Source organism: Rhinoraja longicauda, chromosome 27 (assembly GCF_053455715.1).
Source record: "Rhinoraja longicauda isolate Sanriku21f chromosome 27, sRhiLon1.1, whole genome shotgun sequence".
Taxonomy (NCBI): Eukaryota; Metazoa; Chordata; class Chondrichthyes; order Rajiformes; family Arhynchobatidae; genus Rhinoraja; species Rhinoraja longicauda.
In genome coordinates, this window is record NC_135979.1 from 1,319,372 (window position 1) to 1,341,429 (window position 22,058).

General features: G+C 48.7%; 1 protein-coding gene across 1 annotated transcript in view; it reads right to left on the minus strand.

Moving 5' to 3' along the window:
- The window catches only part of ahdc1 (AT hook, DNA binding motif, containing 1), an 86,066-nt gene that overhangs the window by 24,833 nt on the left and 39,175 nt on the right, over positions 1-22,058 (minus strand). Inside the window, exon 2 of the mRNA XM_078422975.1 lies at positions 12,222-12,259. The gene's annotated coding sequence lies outside the window, so the exon portion shown is untranslated. The remainder of the gene's footprint in view (positions 1-12,221; positions 12,260-22,058) is intronic.

The window sequence follows — 22,058 nt, forward strand, 5'->3', positions numbered from 1 at the left end:
CCTTCTCTCCTGAGATGCTGCCTGCCCCGCTGAGTTACTTCAGCATTTTGTGAATAAAAAGTGATGCTGGAGGTCACAGGACAGCCAAGAAAGGGGACCCCCGATCCAATATTTTGACACAAAATATTTTGACACAGGGAAAAGACAGGTGGTATTTTGGATCGGGACATTTCTTCAGACTGAATGGAGTTGAAAAGTGAGGTGGGGTCTGCATCAGTCCGCGAAGTGATATTTGGAGAAACAAGAAACTACAGGTGCTGGTTTACCAAGGAGATATGCAATGGGCTGGAGTAACTCAGCGGGTCAGGCAGCATCTGTGGAGAATATGGATAGGTGACGTTTCACAGAGTGCTGGAGTAACTCAGCGGGTCAGGCAGCATCTGTGGAGAATATGGATAGGTGACGTTTCACAGAGTGCTGGAGTAACTCAGCGGGTCAGGCAGCATCTGTGGAGAACATGGATAGGTGAGATTGCAGGCCGGGATCCTTGGTGATATTTGGATACTGTGGGGGGGTGGTGGGGGGGTGGGATTGTCAGACAGTTGGAGTAAGTAACAAAGGCTGGAGATGAAAAGGGGACAAAAGGGTATCAGATTCGGAGCGAGGGGGAGGAGTGAAATGTTAAGCCGGAGGGAGGGGTGGGGGTGGAAAGGGAAAGGGGGGATATTTGGGTCACTGGCGTGCCTCTCCGTCAGATGGCCCTGCTGTTGAGCGAGCTGCTATTCCAGTGCAGTATCGAGGGAACATGACACTGTCAGTGGATATTTGTAAAGGCGGGGATTGTCAGATTCTTGATTGGTGTAGATGTCAGGGGTTATGGGGAGAAGGCAGGAGAATGGGCTTAGGAGGGAGAGATAGATCAGCCATGATTGAATGGCGGAGTAGACTTGATGGGCCAGAGTTAGATAGAGCTCTAGGGGCTTAGATTTTGTTTAGATTTAGAGATACAGCGCGGAAACAGGCCCTTCAGCCCACCGGGTCCGCGCCGCCCAGCGATCCCCGCACATTAACACTATCCTACACCCACTAGGGACAATTTTTACATTTGCCCAGCCAATTAACCTACATACCTGCACGTCTTTGGAGTGTGGGAGGAAACCGAAGATCTCGGAGAAAACCCACGGGGAGAACGTACAAACTCCGTACAGACAGCACCCGTAGTCAGGATCGAACCTGAGTCTCCGGCGCTGCATTCGCTGTAAGGCGGCAACTCTACCGCTGCGCCACCGTGCCGCCTGGTGGTGAAATCAATGGATATGGGGAGAAGGCAGGCACAGGGTACTGATTGTGGATGATCAGCCATGATCACAGTGAATGGCGGTGCTGGCTCGAAGGGCCAAATGGCCTCCTCCTGCACCTATTTTCTATGTTATCTATGTTATCAAATGGCCTACTTCTGCTCCTATTACTTATGAACATAAAGCGTTGGAGGTACTTTCTTTCAGAGGAAGCCGAGCTGGACACAGAACGTTCCATTATGAACACAATGGGCTGATTGTGCATGGAGGTGGCACAGCTGGTAAGTTTGTGGATGACACTGGAATTGGTGACGGAGTGGATGGGGAAGGTTATTTACGATCGCAATGGAATCATGATCATTTGCTTCAATGGACAGAGGATCGGCAGATGGAGTTTAATTCTGCTTAATGCGAACTGTTACGTTTGTTAGAACAAACCAAGGCAGGACTTTCTCTGATGATTTTCTTTCACCTTTTCAGTACTCGTGTATCAGAGGGGAAGTAAAAATGAGTCTGTCGTAGACAGAACCCCATTTAGAGGGTTCGGCCCTAAACATCATCCATCCATTCCCTCCACAGATGGGCGGCACGGTGGCGCAGCGGGTAGAGCTGCTGCCTCACAGCGCCAGAGACCCGGGTTCCATCCTGACTACGGGTGTTGTCTGTGTGGAGTTTGTTCGTTTTCCCCGTGACCTGCGTGGGTTTTCCCTGGGTGCTCGGGCTTCCTCCCACACTCCAAAGACGTGCAGGTTTGTAGGTTAATTGGCTTTGTTAAAATTATAGATCGTCCCTACTGTGTAGGATAGTGCTAGTGTTTGGGTCTGAAGAAGAGTCTCGACCCGAAACATCACCCATTCCTTCTCTCCTGAGATGCTGCCTGTCCCGCTGAGTTACTCCAGCATTTTATGAAATAAATACCTTTGATTTGTACCAGCATCTGCAGTTATTTTCTTACACTACCTAGTGTTTGGGGATCGCTGGTCGGCACGGACTAGGTGGGCCGAAGGTCCTGTTTCTGCACTGTAGCTCTAAAGTCTAAAGATGCTGCCAGACCCACTGAGTTCCTCCAGCACTTTGTGTGTGTTTTTTTTGTTAACCAGCACCTGAATTCCTTGTTTCTTGAATTAAAAATTATCTACTTCCTTTGTCTTGCATGATTCCTTGCAGCCAATGAAACATTCATGTACAGACACTGACACAGAAAATGCACTGGCCAAACCATCAACAGCCAGACTCCACAAACATCAATTTTAAACTATTGGTTCCTTTAACTCCGTTTCTATGAAAGACCTGGGACTTGAACCAAATGTAATCTCATAGAGTGATACAGTGTGGAAACAGGCCCTACGGCCCAACTTGCCCACACCGGCCAACATGTCCCAGCTACACTAGTCCCACCTACCGGCGTTCGGCCCATATCCGTCCAAACATGTGCTATCCCATCCATGTACCTGTCTAACTGTTTCTTAAACAGTCCCTGCCTCAACTACCTCCTCGGGCAGCTCGTTCGATACACCCACCGCCCTCTGTGTGAAAAGGTTAGCCCTCGGATTCCTATTAAATCTTTCCCCCTTCACCTTAAACCTATACCCTCTTGTTAATAGGTCCAGAACTCCTTGGGCAACGTTTTGGGTTGGGACCTGAAACGTCAGACTGATGAAGGGTTGTGACCTGACAAGCTGCCTGACCCTCTGAGTTACTGCAGCACTTAGTGTCTTTTCTTGTAAACCAGCACCTGCAGTTCCTTGTGTCTCCCGAAATACCTGTGCTTTTTTTTTGAGTGACTAGGCTTGTATACACTTGAATTTAGAAGGATGAGAGGGGATCTTATCGAAACATATAAGATTATTAAGGGGTTGGACACGTTAGAGGCAGGAAACATGTTCCCAATGTTGGGGGAGTCCAGAACAAGGGGCCACAGTTTAAGAATAAGGGGTAGGCCATTTAGAACGGAGATGAGGAAAGTCTTTTTCAGTCTCAGAGAGTTGTGAATCTGTGGAATTCTCTGCCTCAGAAGGCAGTGGAGGCCAATTCATTGAATGCATTCAAGAGAGAGCTAGATAGAGCTCTTAAGGATAACGGAGTCAGGGGGTATGGGGAGAAGGCAGGAACGGGGTACTGATTGAGAATGATCAGCCATGATCACATTGAATGGTGGTGCTGGCTCGAAGGGCCGAATGGCCTCCTCCTGCACCTATTGTCTATTGTCAGTCACCTGGACTAGCAACCTTTTGACTCATTGGTGAGAGAGCTATGAGCTGACACAACTGACAAACTGAGAGATGTTTTAAGAATTCTCCACGATGGGGATTGGGGAACAAAGGATGATTTGGGAGATCTAAACCTGTCACTGTAGGAAGCTCAAACAACGCACAGGCTGCCGAGAATCAGAAGCCTTTCTCAGGATCTGAGCTTTCATGCTTTGAAGCAAAAATTGAAAGAGACAAAGACACAAAGAACTGGGGAACAGACCAAAAATATGTGGAGGACAATAATCTGAAGTGAAGGACAATATGTCTTATTCTTTGCAATCACCTTGATAATTTAAAGCTTGTAGATCATTTTATAATTAGGACAATTAAATATTAAATTAAAAACAATATTTATTATATTTAGATGAACAACTGAACAAATATTTAATTCTGCTTTATAATGCTGCACCTCATTATGTGGGACATGATACTTTAGTGCAAGATATTAATTTAGCTTAGGACTGTAAGAGTCTTCTGATGCTTCCCAGTGGACTGCATGTTAAGATATGTGTTTGTGTGCAATCTGCCCATTTGGTAGAAGTATTGGTTGGGTATTGATCACCCAGGGCTGTGCCCGTCTGAGGGTGCTGTTGGGCACCTTCCCTGGTGTCGACAGTGCACCGAATTTTGCCCTCTTTACTCAAGGCAAAGATGGCATCCGTTTGAGCTTCATTGAAACATGAACCCCACTCAGAACTGGCATTTGCAAAATGCCACTGCAGCTGGACTTGGTTCACTGCCAATCTCTTCGCAGCAACTCGAGACGACTCAACGCCAATGTCTCTGTGCGTCACAAGACCAGAAGGAGGGGTAGGAGATGCAAGGCTCAGAGTGGGAGAGTTTGCAGTGGGGAAGAAACTCTTGCCTTGAGAAGGGAAAACCTCACTCTAAAGGAGAGACTGTGGAGAATGCAGCCCTCAATGTGGGTCAGACCGTGCCCATGATACAGAGAGTTGTGGATCTGTGGAACTCTCTGCCACAGAAGGCAGTGGAGGCCAATTCACTGGATGTTTTCAAGAGATAGTTAGATTTAGCTCTTCGGGCTAACGGAACCAAGGGGTATGGGGAGAGGGCAGGAACCGGGTACTGATTCTGGATGATCAGCCATGATCATATTGAATGGCGGTGCTGGCTCGATGGGCCGAATGGCCTACTCCTGCACCTATTGTCTATGTTTGTATGCGTGCAAACTAGACTGGGTGCCTGACGCAGTGTGGACAACCCCAGCCCTTGCCCTCTCTGTCACAGTTAATCCCACTGCCAAGGATAAATGGAGCGTCAGAGAAATGCTCTCTGTGGTGATGGAACAACAACCCACCAATTATCCAGAGACCCGATAGAAGTGTATAATATCATGAGAGGCATAGATAGGGTAGACAGTCAGAACCTATGATGAGCATTTGATGGCACTGGGCCTGTGCTTGCTGGAGTTTAGAAGGATGAGGGGGGACCTCATTGAAACTCACCAAATAGTGAGCGGCCTGGATAGAGTGGATGTGGAGAGGATGTTTCCACTAGTGGGAGAGTCTAGGACCAGAGGGCACAGCCTCAGAATAACAGGAAGGAGATGAGGAGGAATGTCTTTAGTCAGAGGGTGGTGAATCTGTGGGATTCATTGTGGACCTTAAGTCAATGAATATTTTTAAGGCGGAGATAGATAGATACTTGATTGGTACCGGTGACTAAATTCGTAACTTATCAACCTTATTGCCAGGGTGGAAATGTCAAAGACTGGAAGGGACAGCTTTTAAGAGAAAAGAGGGCAAGATTTAAAGGAAATGTTCAGGGCAAGTGTTTTTACACAGAGGGTGGTGGGGGCCTGGAACGCACTGCCAGGGGTGGTGGTGGAGGCAGATACCATAGTGGTGTTTAAGAAGCCTTTAGACAGGCACATGGATATGCAGAGAATGGAGGGATATGGATCACATGCAGGCAGAGGAGATGAATTTAATTTGGCATCACGTTCAGCACGGACATTGTGGGCCGAAGGGCCTGTTCATGAGCTGTACTGCATTCTATGGACCGGTTCATTATCTGAACTTGGGTGAATTAAATATTAAACTTTGAGATGCGTGATGTGCCAAGTTGGGAGATAAGTAGGGGTGCCAAATACGAGACAAGGTTATGTCACCACCCCATGTGACCTCACCCAGCAAGGGGCCACGTGCTCCCGGCCCGGGCGGCCGCCATTGGTGGAGCGGGAGCACGTGGCCGCTGGCTGGGTGAGGTCACGTGGGGCGCAGGGCGGTGACGTCACCCTTTGTCCCTTATTTGGGAGTGAGGAAGTTGGCAACCCTACTAACACGGGACAAGGGCGGTCCCGTACGGGACAAACCAATTTAGCCCAAAATACGGGATGTCCCGGCTAATACGGGACAGTTGGCGACCCTGGAGATGAGGCACAGCTTTAGTTGGGCTTCATTGAAGAATTCTACGTCATCTTGAGGAAGAAATTTGGATGGAAAAGTTCAGTTAAACTTTACATTCTTTAACTTGGGGCAAGCTGAGGAAAACTTTGACCGTGATATATTAAGTTTAGATTCCTGCATTGCTGGATGTGAATTTGCTGAGCACATATATTTCTATAGGTCTACCACCGATGTTCTGGCAACTGATGGTCTGGCACCTCCTTTAATCTGGACAGAATTACGAGAGCGCACTTGAAATCCCCTCTCCCCCCCCCCCCCCCGAAAGTCCCCCCAGAAATGTGGCGCCCCAGGATGGGTGAGGCGGCCGATCTCGACCTCATCGGGACTTCCGCGGCCGATCGCCGGGTCGAATCTGCCCGCTGCTGCCCGGGCTCTGGAACTCCGGCCCGGCCCGAGACGGCAGATCCGATCCCATAGCCGACTTCCACGGCCCACTTTGCGGGCTGGTCCCTCGCCCCCCTGGAGCCCCCTGACGGAACATTCCGGTACCGTTGGACTCCTCTCGGAGGCCGTGACCTCTGTTGGACCGGCAACACGAATAATCCAGGAAGGCTCAGGTACCAGGGGGCCGGAAAATCAGTGGTGTGTGTGTGTGTGTGTGTGTGAATGTGTCTGTCTGTGTGTGTGTGTGTGTGTGTGTGTGTGTGTGTCTGTGTGTGTCTGTTTGTGTCTGTGTGTGTGTGTGTGTCTGTGTGTCTGTCTGTGTGTGTGTGTGTCTGTGTGTGTGTGTGTGTGTCTGTGTGTCTGTGTGTGTCTGTGTGTGTGTGTGTGTCTGTGTGTCTGTCTGTGTGTGTGTGTCTGTGTCTGTGCGTGTGTGTGTGTGTCTGTGTGTGTGTGTGTCTGTGTGTGTCTGTGTGTGTGTGTGTGTGTGTGTGTGTGTGTGTGTGTGTCTGTGTGTCTGTGTGTGTGTGTGTGTGTGTCTGTGTGTGTGTGTGTGTGTGTGTGTCTGTGCGTGTGTGTGTGTGTCTGTGTGTGTGTGTGTGTCTGTGTGTGTGTGTCTGTGTGTGTCTGTGTGTGTGTGTGTGTGTGTGTCTGTGTGTGTCTGTGTGTGTGTGTGTGTGTGTGTCTGTGTGTGTCTATGTGTGTGTGTGTGTGTGTGTGTGTGTGTGTGTGTGTGTGTGTGTGTGTGTGTGTGTCTGTGTGTGTGTGTGTGTGTGTCTGTGTGTGTCTGTGTGTGTGTCTGTGTGTGTGTCTGTGTGTGTGTGTGTCTGTGTGTGTGTGTGTGTGTGTGTGTCTGTGTGTGTGTGTGTGTGTGTCTGTGTGTGTCTGTGTGTGTGTGTGTCTGTGTGTGTCTGTGTGTGTCTGTGTGTGTGTGTGTCTGTGTGTGTGTGTGTCTGTGTGTGTGTGTGTGTCTGTGTGTGTGTGTCTGTGTGTGTGTGTGTGTCTGTGTGTGTGTCTGTGTGTGTGTGTGTCTGTGTGTGTGTGTGTGTGTGTGTGTCTGTGTGTGTGTGTGTGTGTGTCTGTGTGTGTCTGTGTGTGTCTGTGTGTGTGTGTGTCTGTGTGTACATATATTCATCTGTACATATATATATACACACACATATATGTATGTACATATATGTATATGTATATATATATATACATATAATACACAGATATATATATGTGTAACTGTGTGTGTGTGTGTGTGTGTGTGTGTGTGTGTGTGTGTGTGTGTGTGTGTGTGTGTGTGTGTGTGTGTGTGTGTGTGTGTATATATAATTTACCTCAAAGTAGATGTTTTGAAACCGTTTTCTGTGTCACTTATTTCCAGATTTATTCAATCTACTTGGACTGTTATGTGTTACAGATTTAGTTCAAACTTAAAAATGAAGTGTAATGTGATAGGATAAAAACAAAGAGCTGGAGGAAGTTTGGCTTTTGCTCCAGTTTTCAGCAGCTGCCACCTCTTGTGTCTTTGTAATCAGTGCAATTGCAAGCTGCAGCTCGAGTCCTGAAGTCACTGAAACGTACGGAATAATGAGCGGCCTGGATACAGCGGATGTAGAGAGGATGTTTCCACCAGTGGGAGAGTCTAGGACCAGAGGGCACAGCCTCAGAATTCCAGGAAGCTCCTTTAGGAAGGAGATGAGGAGGAATTTCTTTAGTCAGAGGGTGGTGAATCTGCAGAATTCTTTGCCACACAAGGCTGTGGAGGCCAAGTAAATGGATATGTTTAAGGCGGAGATAGATAGATTCATGATCAGTACGAGTGTCAGGGTTATGGGGAGAAGGCAGGAGAATGGGGTTAGGAGGGAGAGATAGATCCGCCATGATTGAATAACAGAGTAGGCTCGATGGGCTGAATGGCCTAATTCTACTCCTATTCCTTACGACCTTAAGTACTGGGACCTGTTTATATTTCCAGTTTCTTTGGCTGCTCAGCAGGGACGGACTTTGGGTGACGTTGTTGAACAAATAAAATGATTTAGCTGGGAAAATATTTGGCAGCTGGTGAAGGAATTGACTTCCCCCACTTACATGTTTAACTTTCCACTGCTGGAAGCAGAGGCTTGAATCGTGACACACTGTTCCTGGCACAGGCCAGAGGAGATCGCTTCACCTCTGATCAGAGTTTATTTAGTCCAATGCTCAAACATGGGTGGAACCACAGCCCGGTTCAAATGACCACGTGCGCAGGAGGTGGTATGTGCACTGTGTCATCAGAAGCAAGGGAAACCCAGCCTCCATTTACACCTCCTGGGATGGCGGGACTTTCATATGAGGAAAGACTGGATAGACTGGGCTTGTACTCGCTGGAATTTAGAAGACTGAGGGGGGATCTTATAGAAACATATAAAATTCTTAAGGGGTTGGAGAGGCTAGATGCGGGAAGATTGTTCCCGATGTTGGGGGAGTCCAGAACCAGGGGTCACAGCTTAAGGATAAGGGGGAAGTCTTTTAGGACCGAGATGAGAAAACATTTCTTCACACAGAGAGTGGTGAGTCTGTGGAATTCTCTGCCACAGAAGGTAATTGAGGCCAGTTCATTGGCTATATTTAAGAGGGAGTTAGATGTGGCCCTTTTTGCTAAAGGGATCAGGGGGTATGGAGAGAAGGCAGGTACAGGCTACTGAGCTGGATGATCAGCCATGATCATATTGAATGGTGGTGCAGGCTCGAAGGGCCGAATGGCCTACTCCTGCACCTATTTTCTATGTTTCTATGTTTCTACACGTAATTTAGAAGGATGAGGTGGGGGGGGAGGGGGGGGAACCTCATTGAAATGTATCGAATAGTGAGCGGCCTGGACAGAGTGGATGTGGAGAGGATGTTTCCACTAGTGGGAGAGTCTAGGACCAGAGGGAACAGCCTCAGAATCAAAGGACATTCCTTTCGAAAGGAGATGAGGAGGATTTTCTTTAGTCAGAGGGTGGTGAATCTGTGGAATTCATTGCCACAGACGGCTGTGGAGGCCAAGTCAGTGGATATTTTTAAGGCCGAGATAGATAGATTCTTAATTAGTGCGGGTGACAGGGGTTACGGGGAGAAGGCAGGAGAATGGGGTTAGGAGGGAGAGATGGATCAACCGTGATTTAATGGACGAGTAGACTTGATGGGCCGAATGGCCTAATTCTTCTCCTATCACATAAACATGATAAGAATATCTGACCAATATTCCCTGGTGTAGGAAGGAACTGCAGATGCTGGTTGAAACAGCTGGGGTAACTCAGCGGGTTAGGCAGCATCTGTGGAGAACATGGATAGGTGACGTTTCACAGAGTGCTGGAGTAACTCAGCGGGTCAGGCAGCATCTGTGGAGAACATGGATAGGTGATGTTTTAGGTCAAGACCCATCTCGACCCAAAATGTCACTTTTGTTTTCTCCAGAGATGCTGCCTGACCTGCTGAGTTACTCCAGCACTCTGTGAAACGTCACCTATCCATGTTCTCCACAGATGCTGCCTGTCCTGCTGAGTTACTCCTTACTCCAGCTTCCACAATCCCAGGTGTTTTGCTCAAAGCTTTTACAATGCAAAACATGGCGATGAACAAAAAGCAGAGGGTGTGGGTGAGCGAGGGGGTGTGGGTGAGCGAGGGGGGTGTGGGTGAGCGGGGGTTGTGGGTGAGCGAGGGGGTGTGGGTGAGCGGGGGGGGGTGTGGGTGAGCGGGGGGGTGTGGGTGAGCGGGGGGGTGTGGGTGAGCGAGGGGGGTGTGGGTGAGCGGGGGGGTGTGGGTGAGCGAGGGGGTGTGGGTGAGCGGGGGGGGTGTGGGTGAGCGGGGGGGGTGTGGGTGAGCGGGGGGGTGTGGGTGAGCGGGGGGGTGTGGGTGAGCGGGGGGGTGTGGTGAGCGGAGGGGTGGGGGTGGGGGGGGGGGGGGGGTTGGGGGGAGAATTATGTCCCCTGTTTCATTGCCCATCAAATGTGATTTTAAAATCTTGCCTCCATCAACTTCAATGGACTTCACATCCACAGTCAGGAACATGAACAGAGGATGAACATCTGTCTTCAGGGCATCACAGAGGGAGGAACTGCCTCCCAGCGCCAGAAACCCAGGTTCCATCCTGACCTCGAGTGCTGCCTGTGTGGAGTTTGCACGTTCTCCCCATGACCGCGCTCCGGTTTCCTCCCACATTTACAGTTTAGAGATACAGCGCGGAAACAGGCCCTTTCGGCCCACCGGGTCCGCGCCGACCAGCGATCCCCGCACACTAAAACTATCCTACACACACTAGGGACAATTTTTACAGTTATCAAGCCAATTAACCTACAAACCAGCAGGTCTTTGGAGTGTGGGAGGAAACCGGAGCACCCGGAGAAAACCCACGCAGGTCACGGGGAGAACGTACAAACTCCGTACAGATGGCGCCCGTAGTCGGGATGGAACCCAGGTCTCTGGCGCTGCATTCGCTGTAAGGCAGCAACTCTACCGCTGCGCCACCGTACCATCCCAAAGACGTGCGGGTTTGTAAGTTAATTGGCCCTGTGTAATTTGCCCCAGATGTGTCGAGAGTAGATGAGAAAGTGGAATAACAAAGAACTAGTGATCGATGGTCGGCGTGGACTCAGTGGGCCAAAGGGCCTGTTTCCATGCTGTGTCTCTGAACTAAAGTCAACGTACCTGGTGCTCAACTCTAGGCCTCTATCTCCACCCTAAGATAAGTTAAACGCCTCTTAAACTGAGTCAGTGTGTTGTTCACAGGAGATTGTGGGGTGGTTCATATTGTAACTGCTACACAACTTCAGGAAGAGAAATAACACTTGTTGAGCTGGTTGGGTCTTTAATCTCTGCCACTCAAGGTACTGTGAGACTTGAAAAGGAAGATGTCACAACTACAGACGTTGGAACAAGGGTCGATATGACAATACATCTGCTTGATAAAAAGGACCAACTTTCTCCCTGGGTGGATGGACGTAGAGTGCTGGAGTAACTCAGCGGGACAGGCAGCGTCTCTGGAGAGAAGAAATGGGTGGCGTTTCAGGTCGAGATCCTTCCCCCTGGGTGGGTTCATTGAAATCTACAGAAAAATGTTTGAACTAGAATGAGCAGACTTAGGTTTACAACTTGTGTAGGGAGGAACTGCAGGTGCTGGTTTAAATCGAAGGTAGACACAAAATGCCGGAGTGGTTCAGCGGGACAGTCAGCATCTCTGGAGAGAAGGAATGGGTGACGTTTCTGGTCTAGACCCTTCTTCAGACTGATAGGTTTACAACTCGATGGGTTTGTGCAGATTGGACCATTGTCGCTGCTTATGGCGTTTGAAATGATTGTTTTCTTGAAAAAAAAAGTTTTTAAAAGTCCTGTTTCACAACGAAATGTTTCTTCATTTCAAAATGAACAACTTTACTTTCAGTAGCTGTGACACGATCAATCAAATAACTGGACTCACAAGGTCATAAGTGGTAGGGGTAGAATTAGGCCATTCGGCCCATCAAGTCTACTCTGCCATTCAATCATGGTTGATCTATCTATCTATCCCTCCTGGCCCCAAATCAGACTAAGAAATGTTTAATAACCAGATTAATGTATGAAAACTCTTAACCACCAAGGGTGAAAAGGGAACTTTCCAAGATAGAGAGCTTGGAAATTGGCAGGTGAAACCTTTGTGCCTGAGTTAGAATTTATTTTACAGATACTCATGGGAATCAGGTGATTTAAAATGAATGAAAGTAATGTAAATTGTTTGTTGTATCGTAATTTGCCACATTTTTTTAATGTCCTTTACGGGGCTCCAAATTACAATTTAAAGTCATTTGGCATATTAAAATCAAAGAGCTTCAATTTATTTAACAATATTAAGAAGCCCCAATGTGGCACTGGGAAATGAAATTTTAAAAATTAGCATTGCCTTAAGACTTGCTCAGTAAAAGGAAATATCTTACCTTTAACTGTGACATTTCTCCTCTTGTTCAGTACATCCCTAAGAATTAAAAAAATAACACTTCTATGATGATTGCATTAATATGTCGAAGAATAAAGATGCACAAGTTAAAATCTAATCAGTTGTACTTAACCATTGTGGTCTTTAGTTTCGTTTAAAAATACAGTGCGGAAACAGGCCCTTCGGCCCACCGAGTCCGCACTGACCAGTATTCTTATCGAGTCCACATCGCAAGATTAGAAATTGTTCCGCCAGAGCTCAACACACTTCTCGGCATGTTTACAATGGCGTCTTGTGTTACTTGTGCACTGACCAGCGATCCCTGCACACTAACACCACCCTGCACACACTAGGGACAATTTTCATTTATACCAAGCCCATTAACCCACAAACCTGTACGTCTTTGGAGTGTGGGAGGAAACTGAAGATCTTGGAGAAAACCCACGCAGGTCACGGGGAGAACGTACAAACTCCGTACAGACGGCGCCCGTAGTCGGGATCGAACCCGGGTCTCTGGCGCTGTGAGGCAGCAACTCTACCGCCGCGCCACTCTGTCTTCTGATTAAAATGCATCACGTATTTGGGAATGGGATAGAGATTCATCTGTGGTCATTGGAAGCTACAGAAGCAGATACAATCACGACTTTTAAAAGACATTTGTGCAGGTATGTGGATAGGGTCAGCATGGACAAGGTGGGCCGAAGGGCCTGTTTCCGTGCTGTACAGCTCTGTGACTCTTGTTGCAACGGAACTTGGAAATCTGAGCGCTTTCTGTCACGTGACAATAATCACCATTCCTCCTTTTAAAGATTTGGAACAACAGTCTTTAGTGGGCTAATTTTGGCAGCACGGTAGCGCAGCGGGTAGAGCTGCTGCTTCGCAGCGCCAGAGACTCAGGGTCAATCCAAACCTCAGGCGCTGTCTGTGTGGAGTTTGCATGTTCTCCCTGTGACCACGTGGGATTCCTCCAGGTGGTCTGGTTTCCTGCCACATCCCAGACGTGCGGGTTTGTAGTTTAATTGGCCCTCTGTAAATCGGCCCCCAGTGTGTAGAGAATGGATGAGAGTGGGATAACATGGAACTGGTGTGAACTGGTGGTCTATGGTGTGCGGACTCGGTGGGCCAGAGGGGCTGTATCTCTAAACTAATTCAGAGATAGCTCAACCAACAGCAAAGGGGAAAAAACTCACGATGCAGTTGAAAGAAATCTCATGGTAATAAAGGGAATAAATTCTATGGAAGACACAGCTCGTAGGGACAGGATCCAAAGGAATAATTCTTCAATTTTATCAGCGGAGACATACAGATAATGTAGAAAATCTTTCTTCTTGCCCTTTATGAAAGATCAAAGAGCTGTGGAAATGTCACAGCCCAAGAGAACGCCATTCGGCCCACTGAGTCTATACTATCAGGACGCATCAGGACAGCCTGGTTTAGGAACAGCTCCATCCACGATCGCAAGAAATTGCAGAGAATTGTGGACGCAGCCCAGACCATCACACAAACCAACCTCCCTTCCATCGACTCCATCTACACCTCACGCTGCCTCGGCAAGGCCAGCAGCCCAGACCATCACACAAACCAACCTCCCTTCCATCGACTCCATCTACACCTCGCGCTGCCTCGGCAAGGCCAGCAGCATAATCAAGGACCAGTCTCACCCCGGTTACTCCCTCTTCTCCCCTCTCCCATCGGGCAAGAGGTACAGAAGTGTGAAAACGCACACCTCCAGATTCAGGGACAGTTTCTTCCCGGCTGTTATCAGGCAACTGAACCATCCTCCCACAACCAGAGAGCAGTGCTGAACTACTATCTACCTCATTGGTGACCCTCGCACTATCCTGAATTGGACTTTGCTGCATTTACCTCGCATTAAACGTTATTCCCTTATCATGTATCTACACAGAGTAAATGGCTCGATTGTAATCATGTATTGTCTTTCCGTTCACTGGACTCACTGGAGAATGGGTCGGCTGGGCTTGTATTCACTGGAATTTAGAAGGATGAGAGGGGATGTTATAGAAACATGTAAAAATTTTAAGGGATTGGACAGGCTAGATGCAGGAAATATGTTCCCCATGTTGGGGGAGCCCAGAACCAGGGACAACAGTTTAAGAATAAGGGGTAGTGTAAGAAAATTACTGCAGATGCGGGTACAAACCGAAGGTATTTATTCACAAAATGCTGGAGTAACTCAGCAGGTCAGGCAGCATCTGAAGAAGGGTCTCGACCCGAAACATCACCCATTCCTTCACTCCTGAGATGCTGCCTGACCTGCTGAGTTACTCCAGCATTTTGTGAAAGAATAAGGGGGAGGCCATTCAGGACTGAGATGAGGAAACATTTTTTCACCCAGAGAGTTGTGAAACTGTGGAATTCTCTGTCACAGAAGGCAGTGGAGGCCAAGCCACTGGATGTTTTCAAGAGAGAGCTAGATAGAGCTCTTAGGGCTAACGGAATCAAGGTATATGTGGAGAAAGCAGGAACGGGGTACTGATTTTGGATGATCACCCATGATCATATTGAATGGCAGTGCTGGCTCGAAGGGCTGAATGACCTCCTCCTGCACTTATTTCCTATGTTTCTGTGGTTAGCACGCAACAAAACTTTTCCACTGTACCTCAGTACACGCGACAACAAACTAAAGTGTAAACTGTAGCTTCTTGAAGAACAATCCTGTCAATCCCAGCCCATTGCCCTTTCCCCAGTTCCCAGTGAAACATTCCCTTTCATGTGTCAATCCAAGTCCAGGCTGATCAATCCCATGTCAAATAATCTGTTGGTAGATTATTATCTTCAGGATCTGATAGGGAGCCATTATCCCAGTCCTCCAGACCATTGTCGTTCCAGGTGGATTCGAACTGGCATTAGGAATTATGTCACTCCAACATCCCAGACTCCTAACAACCTCTGAGCCCGTCTGGAAACAATTTTACATCAATTCCAATGCTAACATTTAACAAAACTGCCAGTGATCAGGAATGTGCAGGAAACAAAAAAATGCAGATCGAAGGTAGATACAAAATGCTGGAGTAACTCAGCGGGTCAGGCAACGTCTCTGGAGAGAATGGGTGACGTTTCGGGTCGAGGCCCTTCTTCAGACTGATGTCAGGGGAGGGGGCGGGACTTTGTCCATCCCTTCTCTCCAGAGATGCTGCCTGACCCGCTGAGTTACTCCAGCACTCTGTGAAACGTCACCTATCCATGTTCTCCACAGATGCTGCCTGACCCGCTGAGTTACTCCAGCACTCTGTGAAACGTCACCTATCTATGTTCTCCACAGATGCTGCCTGACCCGCTGAGTTCCTCCAGCACTTGGTATTTCGATCAAGATTCAGAATGGAGATGAGGAGGAGTTTTTTTAGCCAGAGGGCGGTGAATCTGTGGAATTCATTGCCACAGACGGCAGCGGAGGTCAAGCCAGTGGATAGTTTTTTTAATCGATCCATTACAATCATGTATTTTAATCATGTATTGTCTTTCTAGGAGCAGAATTGGGCCATTCGGCCCATCAAGTCTACTCCACCATTCACTTCATTGGTGATCCATCGTTTAACTGGCATGGAACATGGCAGGGGGTTGAGAGTAGGGTCGGGTCTGGCAAGGAGAGTGGTGAAAGGCAATATCGCTGGGTAATGATGGGGTTGGATATAGGAGTCGTACAACAGCAGTATTGACTGACACACACAGTTGGCATTAATATGCAGGGCTAGTAAAGTTGCTGCCTTTCAGGGCCTGAGGCCTAACCATGGATGAGGTATGGAGCTTGTACCTTCTCCCTGTGACTGTGTGGGTTTCCTCCCACATCCCAAAGATTTTGTAGCTAATTGTCCCTCTGTCCATTGCCCCTCAGGTGTAGTTGGGAGGTCATGCTACGGTGGTGCAGCGGGTAGAACTGCTGCCTCCAGAGACCCGGGTTCGATCCTGACCTCGGACGCTGTCTTGCACGGAGTTTACACGTTCCCCCCGTGACCGCGTGGGTTTCCTCCGGGTGCTCCGGTTTCCCCCCCCACATCCCAAAGACGTGCGGGTTTGGAGGTTAATTGGCCCTAGTGTGTGTAGGGAGTGGATGAGAAAACGAGATAACGTAGAACTAGTGGTGGATGGGTGATCGATGGCCAGCATGGACACGGTGGGCCGAAGGGCCTGGTTCCATGCTGCACGGTCCAATCAACACATATGCGGCACTGGGCAGACAGCCACAAGCAGGTGACTGTTGTTTGAAGAATCAGGTTCTCAGTAGACGTTTTCTTCCCAATGCATTTAAACATTACTGCAAACTTCATTGGATAAATAGTGCAACAATTGGGTGCTGAGGTGTTGGTTGCCATGGATATCCCTACCTTCCCAAGCTATAACCTTGGCACAAAGCATTGTAATCTGTGTTAACAGTTGGTTGATTTCTGTCAGAAACACACACAGAATAAGCACTGGGGAAGTCAAGGCCAAATGGAACCTGGCAGAGAATGAACTGAATGAAGTTCTGTAAAAACCCAGCAAATGGCTCAGTGCTGGCCCCTGCAAGCACGCTGCAAAGGTTCAACATGAGAGGAGAATGTCAGGGGTAAAATCTGTCTGAATACACAGAAACGACAAACACAAGCTAGCTTCCTAATCAAAGGCATCTGCATGTGTAGGAAGGAACTGCAGATGCTGGTTTACACCGAAGATAAGACACAAAATGCTGGAGTAACTCAGCGGGACAGGCAGCACCTCTGGAGAGAAGGAATGGGTGACGTTTCGGGTCGAGACCCTTCTTCAGCTTGTCTGACAAAGTCTGAAGAAGGGTCTCGATCCGAAACGTCACCCATTTCTTCTCTCCAGAGATGCTACCTGTCCCACATCTACATGTACCTTATCCTGCATCTGTACACTGTGGACGGCTCGATTGTAATCGTGTATTGTCTTTCCGCTGACTGTTTAGCACGCAACAAAAGCTTTTCAATGTACCTCGGTACACATGACAATAAACTGAACCGAACTGTACAGGAGGCACTGCCTCAAAAGGCAGCCGGCATCATCAGAGACCCACACCACCCTGGCCCACACCACCCTGGCCACACTCTCACTGACCCACACCACCCTGGCCACACTCTCACTGACCCACACCACCCTGGCCACACTCTCACTGACCCACACCACCCTGGCCACACTCTCACTGACCCACACCACCCTGGCCACACTCTCACTGACCCACACCACCCTGGCCACACTCTCACTGACCCACACCACCCTGGCCACACTCTCACTGACCCACACCACCCTGGCCACACTCTCACTGACCCACACCACCCTGGCCACACTCTCACTGACCCACACCACCCTGGCCACACTCTCACTGACCCACACCACCCTGGCCACACTCTCACTGACCCACACCACCCTGGCCACACTCTCACTGACCCACACCACCCTGGCCACACTCTCACTGACCCACACCACCCTGGCCACACTCTCACTGACCCACACCACCCTGGCCACACTCTCACTGACCCACACCACCCTGGCCACACTCCCATCTCACCCCTGCCATCGGGAAGAAGGTCCAGGAGCCTGAAAACTGCAACGCCCAGGTTCAGGAACAGCTTCTACCCAACAACCATCAGGCTCTTGAATGCGTCCAAACACTAACTAAACACAAACTATGAAACGAGTTGGTTGCAATGAGGTCTTCGGGCTTTTTGCACTAGTATTGGGATTTTTTAATTAAATGATTTTTCAGAAGGCAGTGGAGGCTAATTCTCTGGATGCTTTCAAGAGAGAGTTAGATAGAGCTCTTAAGGATAGCGGAGTCAGGGGGTATGGGGAGAAGGCAGGAACGGGGTACTGATTGTGGATGATCAGCCATGATCACATTGAATGGCGATGCTGGCTCGAAGGGCCGAATGGCCTACTCCTGCACCTATTGTCTGTTGTTAAATCGTTTCCCCTTCACCTTAAACCTGTGTCCTCTTGTCCTCGATTCCCCTACTTTGAGCAAGAGACTGTGTGTGTCTACCCGATCTATTCCTCTCATGGTTTTATACACCTCTGTAAGATCACCCCTTCATCCTCCTGCGCTCCAGGGAATAGAGTCCCAGCCTGCTCAACCTCTCCCTGTAGCTCACACCCTCGAGTCCTGGCAACATCCTCCTAAATCTTCTCTGTACCCTCTCCAACTTGACAACGTCTTTCCTGTAACATGGTGCCCAGAACTGAACACAATACTTCTGTAGGGGGAAAATAAAACTGCAGATGCTGGTTCAAATCGAAAAGACTTCTGTTTTTTTTACATTCTGTATTTCTGTATTCTGCTTATTCTGTTGTTGGTAAATTCTGCTGTTGGTCAAACACTCTGGATTTGGCACCGGCCGGGTGGACTTAAACCCCAACCATATATAGGACTGGGATGGGGAAGGAAGGGGTTAAACGTGCTGCTGCGCGAGTCCAGTAATGCTGACAACTCTGTTCAGAACTGATTCGAAGGTTTACCTCATTCGCCACTGGGTTCCGAGCCCGTCAATGGCATTGCATTTTAAACAAAGATCAAGAGCTGGGTTTCAAATAAATCCAAACAATCTTTGAATCACCTTCACCCCTTTTTTGTCCATTTTGTCGTTCCTCTCGAAAATCCCATGCTTTTTTGTTTTGCCACGATTCTATATATTCCATATAAGTGGCTTAAATAGTGCAATTGAATTGCCGGCACTTATTGGTTGTCGTGAATGATTCCATATATTCCTCCTGAACGACCAAACGTCAACACCGACCGAGCAGCGACCACCAAGTTTCCTGAACAATGACCCATCTTTTTTGCCTCACTCTCTGCTCAGAAAGCAGCAATTATACATATATATATAAAATGCTGGAGTAACTCAGCAGGTCAGGCAGCATCTCAGGAGAGACCCAAGGGTCTCGACCCGAAACGTCACCCATTCCTTCTCTCCTGAGATGCTGCCTGACCTGCTGAGTTACTCCAGCATTTTATATACAAGGGTCTCGACACGAAACGTCACCAGTTCCTTCTCTCCTGAGATGCTGCCTGACCTGCTGAGTTACTCCAGCATTTTATGAATAAATACCTTCGATTTGTACCAGCATCTGCAGTTATTTTCTTATACATATATATATATATTTATTTTTTTTAACTGACTGTTGCAAACACAGACGTAGGCCTCTATCTATCTCAGCTTCTAATTACTGCCAGCCTGATGGACTGGCGGGAGACACAAAGCTCCACCAGAAAGCATCTGCCGTGCAATGATGGGTTAATGCAGTTTGAGTTTCAGGAAACAGATTAGTCGCGATTTTCAAGTCTCTCTCTCATGGTGGAGAGGATCTAACTTCCTTGCTGCCTCCCCCCCCCCCCCCCACCCCCCCCCCCCACCCACCCCGCAACCAACCAACACACAAAAACTCAAGACAAAGGCTTCACCCCCACCTACAGCTTATCAGAATCCACTTCAACAATATACCAGGTGAAACACACACACACACACACACACACACACACACACACACACACACACACACACACACACACACACACACACACACACACACACACACACACACAGCATTGATTCATGCTCGAACGACCACGAAGGAAAGAGCGCACATTTCTAGGAGTTACTTACCTTTCCCCCTCATTATTTCACTGAAAAGCTGCAGGGGGAAAAAAAAAACCTAACAGGAAATGTTGGCCGTTTATAGTCAGGAGAAGGAATTTCGCAGCGTACAGCTGCAGCGACTGCCTCGCCTCCCATTTATCCATTTACTGGAGGTTGAGTGTAATTTGCTGCTGCCCTCTTGCACGCTGTAGGTGCCTCTTATGTAAGTCTTGTCACTACACATTGCAGACATTTTCACAGAATGCCCAGCCTGCTTCATTTGCGATTATCTACTTCCAATCCCTCTGCCGTGAGTGTAAAAAAAAATCCCTGTCTTGCAACATAGCGAGGCAGTGAGGCGAGAGAGAGACAGAGAGAGAGAGAGAGAGAGAGAGAGAGAGAGAGACAGAGAGAGACAGAGAGAGACAGAGAGAGAGACAGAGAGAGAGACAGAGACAGAGAGAGAGAGAGAGAGAGAGAGAGACAGAGAGAGACAGAGACAGAGAGAGACAGAGAGAGACAGAGAGAGACAGAGAGAGACAGAGAGAGAGACAGAGAGAGACAGAGAGAGACAGAGACAGAGAGAGAGAGTTCCCTGTGCAGTGATCGGTCAGCTAGTGTCAGTCACACAGCCGGCTCAGTCCTCCACAGCTGCTGACGGACACGCAGCTAGACACCACTATTATTTCCTTACAAATGACAGGCCAGTGAGTGGAGAAAACCTAGCAGGGTTTTTTTTTCCTTTCTCGCAGGGAGCAATTTTAACCGAGCTCTGGAGAGTAATTGGCAACTGCATTTGTGCAAAATATCCCCTGTTCCCCACCTCCAGGAGGGAAAGATATAGATGCCCTCAACACACACACACTCACTCACTCACACACACCCACACACACTCATACACACACACCCACACTCACACATTCACACACGCACACACACGCACACACACACACACTCATACACACTCCCACACTCACACATTCACACACGCACACACACGCACACACACCCACACACTCATACACACACACCCACACTCACACGCACACACACGCACACACACACACACTCACACACACCCACACACACTCATACACACACACCCACACTCACACATTCACACACACACACACACACTCACACATTCACACACGCACACACACACACACACTCACCCACACACTCACTCACTCAGACACACAGACACAGACACACACACACTCACATAGACAGACAGACACACACAGAGTCACATACACAGACAGACACACACAGAGTCATACTCGGACACAGACACACGTGGACACAGAGATGCATGCAGACACACAGATGAATACATGCAGACACACACCACAGACAGAGATACACACACCACAGACAGAGATACATGCAGACACACACACATACGCAGACAGACATACACACATGCAGACAGATACACACCTACACGCACACAGACACAAACAGCCAGACATACTCTTACATACACGCACAGACACACACAGACACACACACACAGACACACACACACACACACACACAGACACACACACACACACACACACAGACACACACACACACACACACACAGACACACACACACACAGACACACACACACACACACACACAGACAGACACACACACAAAAACACAGATGCACATGGACACAGAGATGTACATGCAGATACACACGTGTGTGTGTGTGTGTGTGTGTGTGTGTGTGTGTGTGTGTGTGTGTGTGTGTGTGTGTGTGTGTGTGTGCGCGCGCGTGTGTGCGTGTGTGTGACACGTGGGATTGACTTCCAGCATGGGCTCCACACCAAACACAGGAAGCCGCCCGCCCGCCCGCCCATCAGTCCATCAGTCCGCCCAGCCTGTTCCCTCTCCCGGCCCCTCAGAGTCTCCCCCACACCAGCCTCCCTCCACACACTCCCCTGAGCACCCAGTCACAATTATCCAGGCCTAGTAACAGAGATATCGTTGAAGAAAATCAAGATTGCATCACCTTCAGCATCAGTACCAAATGTAGCTGAAGGATGAATCTCTCTGCCTGTGTATCGCTGTGTGGTAGAGGGGCACTCTGGAAAGGAAGATGTAGATATAACACTGACACACACAGGCACTTGTTTCAGAGTGAAGGTCAATGTTCAGATCCCTTTTGGTAAAACTGAGTGAGGAACACATTCAGCACCCCCTGTACAAAGCAGCAGCAGCCCCCACTCCCAGATACAACCCCTGTCTGCAGTGT